Below are 5534 nucleotides of genomic sequence, written 5' to 3'. Positions count from 1 at the left end.
ACTAATGATTTTTTAATATCAAGAACTTAACATATATGGTTTTCCAGATGTTAGCAGTATCCATAGTTGAGCTACAAGCCTAGAACACGGTGAAGTCTGCTTTCTTCCTCCTGGTCATGCAAGCGTCCTGCTTCCCCGACCTTGACCTAAAATGGTGGCGCCTCTTCTGCGACCTCCACCACACACAACAGCGGCCACTGTGACTTGTCAACTTTGCACAATAGCTGGCCGGTTGAACTGGTGTCCCTGGCATGTTGTCGTAGTGTCGTCCAAGTCTGTGTCATGCTGGCCTTGCCTTTTTCCGCGGTTCGTTGCCACAAAAAGAATCAGATACATAAATTATATTACATGATGCTAACTATGAGATAAATTTCTTGATCTAAATAAAGGCAGTTTGCTCAATACGTTTCCCTTAAGATTTGTAGAATAATTATGTTGAAAGGCATGAATGTCTTTATAGCGTTTTCATCTATAGGGCAAGATGTTATAGTTTTTAGATATTTACCTTACCTGCAGAAATAAGCATCTCTGATTTTAAGATTCAGCTTTCACTGTACCCTAAATTTGAAGAATTTATACATTAGCAGTTCACATTTGTGTTCTTGGATTCACTTTGCTACTATATGACTTCTTTTTTGTTTTCTTGACTGACCCCACTGTAATCTGCGATATTTTTCTTAGGAAGGCGTGGATGATGTCATGGAAAGAGCACCTCATATCAAAGAGATAATAGATATGAATAGCTGGCCTGATGTCGTTGCTGCAAACAACAATAAGAGGAGCTGCAAAGGGTTTCACCACACTTGCAGGAAACATATCCAATTCAGCATAGCAGTTTATTGATAAATCTCTCTCTCTCTCTCTCTCTCTCTCTCCCCCCCCCCCTCTCTCTCCCCCTCTCTCCCTCCCTCCCTAGCATGTCGACTTTCTGTATTTTATACCTATTTCTTTGAAAATATGTACTATGGGTTGCGATCTACATCAAGCGGCGTATTTGAAATACTCGCAGTTTTCCAACAGTTGTATTTTATCTTAAAATCTCCACATGATCAACTTAGCTATCATGTTCGCATATTTACACAAATTCTTGCTATTTTACATTGAAATAGACGGGCGCGGCAACGCGCGCCATCAACGATCTAGTTATTTTCTATTTTATTAATGAGACCCACTAGTGATAGCTTGCATTGGAGAGAAAAAAATTAATGTAGTTGCCTCAAATTACTTTTTATCATGGGGGCATATGTATCCGTATGTCACTATTGTACATGCCCTAAGTATGCTTTATACTCTATTCGTAGATGTATCATTATCGGAGCGGGACAATGCTACACGTATGAAAAGCTTACGTGAGGGTTTTACCTATGGAAGCTTACGTCAGGGGGCCGCGCGTTGGTTGGATCGTGTGGCAGATAAAATCGTCGAATGACGCAGCAGCGTCCGCCATACAAATACGCACATGGCACCTCTAGTGGCATCGTACTGGTACTAATTTGGAATACATACATACTACTACAGTCCACTTGATATCTGGAGTAGGGCCAGGGCAGCCACGTGAAACAAGATAACACGCGAGCGATAACGAGCACGAGCCCCACCTCGACCCCATCATCTCCGTGCGCGCCCGTGCTGCCACCCGTTGGTCACCCCGTCTGCTTTATAGCGCCCCCGATCGATCGAGGGCTGCATCGATCGAGCCATGGAGCTGACCATCCCGCCGCCGCTCGTGGCCCTGTGCCTGCTGCTCGCCATCACTGGCCCGGCGAATGCGGCCATGGCCACGCCGGCGGAGGGGCTCGAGACGGAGCGCATGTCCTCCTACATTGTGCACGTCGCGCCGGCGCGCGCGCCCCGGCTGCCGCGGCGCGGCCTGCTGGCCACCCGGCCATACGCCTCCTTCCTGCGCGACCACGTCCCCGTGGAGATCTCCCGCCCGGCGCCGAGGGTGCTCTACTCCTACGCGCACGCCGCCACGGGCTTCGCGGCGCGGCTCACGCCCCGCCAGGCCACGCGCCTCGCGTCCTCGGCCTCCGTGCTCGCCGTCGTGCCCGACGCCATGCAGGAGCTGCACACCACCCTCACGCCCTCCTTCCTCCGGCTCTCGGAGTCGTCCGGGCTGCTCCCGGCGTCCAACGACGCCGTCGACGTCGTCATCGGCGTCATCGACACCGGCGTGTACCCGCTCGGCCGCGCGTCCTTCGCCGCGGACCCGTCGCTGCCGCCGCCACCCCGGACGTTCCGCGGCGGCTGCGTGTCCACTCCGGAGTTCAACGCTTCCGCCTACTGCAACGGCAAGCTCGTCGGCGCCAAGTTCTTCCGCAAGGGCCACGAGGCTGCGCGCGGTCGCCGTGCGGTTGCCGAGACGGTGTCCTTGTCGCCGCTCGACACCGAAGGCCATGGCACGCACATTGCCTCCACCGCCGCCGGCTCTGCCGGGCCGGATGCGTCCTTCTACGGCTACGGCGAGGGAAGAGCCGTCGGCGCGGCGCCGGGCGCGCGCATCGCCGTCTACAAAGCGTGCTGGCAAGGGTGCGCGAGCTCCGACGTCCTCGCCGCGTTCGACGAGGCCATAGCGGACGGCGTCGACGTCATTTCTGCTTCGCTCGGCACCAGGAAGGCACGCAAGTTCTACAAAGACACCACCGCAGTAGGCGCGTTCCATGCTGTCAGAAAGGGCATCGTCGTCTCCGCCTCCGCGGGGAACTCCGGCCCCGTCGAATCCACCGTCGTCAACGTTGCGCCGTGGTTCTTGACCGTCGGCGCGTCCACCATCGACCGCCAATTCCCTGCCGTCGTCGTTCTCGGCAATGGCGAGACCTTCACGGGCACCTCGTTGTACACCGGCAAGCCGCTTGGGGCGACAAAGCTACCACTGGTGTACGGCGGAAACGTGGGCTCTAAAACCTGTGAAGTCGGGAAGCTCAACCCCACCATGGTCGCCGGGAAGATTGTTTTGTGCGACCCCGGAGTGAATGGGCGGACAGAGAAAGGATACGCAGTCAAACTCGCCGGTGGCGCCGGAGCGGTGCTCGGTAGCGAGGAAGCACAGGGCGGGCAGGCCAGAACCAGCGCCCATATCCTCCCCGCCAGTGCCGTCACATTTGCCGCTGCCGAGAAGATCAAGAAATACTTAAGCACGCAAGCATACCCCGTCGGGACGATCGTGTTCCGCGGCACCGTCGTCGGGCGGTCGCCACCTTCGCCTAGAATGGCATCCTTCTCCAGCCGCGGCCCGAGCCGCCTTGTCCCGGAGATCCTCAAGCCGGACGTCACCGCCCCCGGCGTGGACATACTGGCCGCTTGGACAGGCGCCGTCTCGCCCTCGCTGCTCGACGGCGACATGAGGCGGGTGCAGTATAACATCATGTCAGGCACCTCGATATCGTGCCCACTGGTGAGCGGCATCGCCGCGCTGCTCCGACAGGCGAGGCCGAAGTGGAGCCCGGCGGCGATCAAGTCTGCCCTGATGACCACCGCGTACAACGTGGACAGCGCCGGCGGCGTCGTCGAGGACATGTCCACCGGCAAGGCGTCCACGCCGTTCGCGCGCGGGGCAGGGCACGTGGACCCCAACCGCGCCGCCGATCCAGGCCTGGTGTACGACGCCGGCACGGAGGACTACATCACCTTCCTGTGCGCGCTCGGCTACACCACCGAGCAGATGGCCGTGTTCAGCGCGGGGACCAACTGCTCGACGCGGGTGGGCGCCGCCGCCGCGGGGGACCTCAATTACCCGGCCTTCTCGGCGTTGTTCGGCCCGGACAAACGCGCGATCACGCAGCACCGCGTCGTGAGGAACGTCGGCAGCAACGCCAGGGCTACGTACAGGCCAAAGATCACCAGCCCCGCCGGCGTGCATGTGACGGTGAAGCCGCGGAAGCTGCAGTTCAGCGCGACGCAGGGGACGCAGGAGTACGCGATCACCTTCGCGCAGCGAACCTTTGGGAACGTCACGGAGAAGCACACGTTCGGGTCGATCGAGTGGAGCGACGGCAAGCACTCGGTGACGAGCCCCATCACCATCACTTGGCCGGCGAGCCAGGTTGCGGACATGTGATCCATCAAGGGCCCGGCCGTCCCCAAGGTTTCGGGAGCCGAGACCCAAACTAGAACCAAATGTCCTTCAATATACAGATCGACATAAAAATCAACCAACCAATCAATATAGTATGTATATGTGAGGATGTACAGAAAATCAAGTGCATCCAAAAGTAATACTCGTATCAAACGTTTTATACATATACTAGATGATACCCCGCGCGTTGCTGCGGAAATTTATTGCGAATTTTGAATAAGTAAAATGATAGACTTCTTATATAGGCAATGATAGACTTCTTATGTACCGTATGATTAAACTGCAGCAGTTTGTAGCATGAACCATATATTGTATGATAAAGACAACAATTTGTAGCATGGACCATATTCCTACAAGATATATTTGATGTTGTTTGTAGGTGTGCCTTCTGCAGTTACTATGACCCAGACATATGATGTCACATTCTCTTCATACTCAAGAGTGTATGCAACAGATGAGAATGGATGACCACCAGACAGCGGGTTAGTGGTGTGTTGAGGCTTGGACTCCCGTTTAAAAGTTATAAAGACCGGGCCTTTTGTGCTCTTCATCTTTGCAATTGCATCTGTGTATTTCTTCTGAGATTCTCTCATTAAACCGGTGGTAGTAACTGGGAAATTATTGTTTGCAGAATTAGGTGGCATCCTGGAGAAGATAGGTATATATTGTCAATCAGGCTAAGAAGTGAAATGAAATATAGAACAAACCAATTACAGTAGGAGTACCTGCTACTTGGTTGTCCATTTGTACTTGTTGTAGGCCCGAGATTGAAAGTGTAGAATATGTGAATTGCACGATGTGTTGCTCTTCGTGCATAGGCACGTATATATGATGTACAAAGATGGGGCCATATACCTCAACTATACAAGGAACTAGGAGGCGGGCCTAATACACAATATGCACATAACACATATACTCATCCCCCCCCCCCCCCAATCGAAGCGGCACCGCGGCTGACGCAAAGACTGGACCGGAACTCCTCAAATGACGCCGTAGGCAAGCCCTTGGTCATGATATCGGCAAATTGTTGGGAAGTAGGGACGTGCAAAACGCGAATGTGGCCAAGGGCCACCTGTTCCCGAACAAAATGAATATCCAACTCAATATGCTTGGTCCGTCGATGATGCACCGGGTTAGCGGAGAGGTAGACCGCCGAGACGTTGTCGCAGTAGACCACTGTGGCACGGTCAACAGGGCAAGAGAGCTCCTGAAGTAGCTGGCGAAGCCACGAACACTCGGCGACGGCGTTGGCCACCGCACGATACTCAACCTCAGCACTGGAACGAGAGACCGTAGGCTGCCGCTTGGACGACCACGAGATGAGTGAGGGTCCAAGATAGACACAATAGCCCGAAGTGGAGCGACGAGTGTCGGGGCAGCCCGCCCAGTCTGCATCGGAGTAGGCGGTGAGGGCGGTGTTGGCAGAGGCGTGAAGCGTGATGCCAAGATCCATAGTGCC

At 54.8% G+C, this 5534-nt stretch overlaps 1 pseudogene; it reads left to right on the top strand.

Annotated features, from left to right (window-relative positions):
- Positions 1 to 1592: 1592 nt before the first annotated feature.
- On the top strand, positions 1593 to 4447 carry LOC147972355 (subtilisin-like protease SBT1.4 pseudogene; annotated as a pseudogene).
- Positions 4448 to 5534: the final 1087 nt, after the last annotated feature.

This window comes from Triticum urartu, chromosome 5A (genome assembly GCF_056163025.1).
Source record: "Triticum urartu cultivar PI428250 chromosome 5A, HENAU_Tu73, whole genome shotgun sequence".
In the NCBI taxonomy this organism is placed as follows: Eukaryota; Viridiplantae; Streptophyta; class Magnoliopsida; order Poales; family Poaceae; genus Triticum; species Triticum urartu.
Note: the sequence above shows the minus strand (reverse complement) of the source record. Positions and strands in the feature narration are given on the sequence as shown.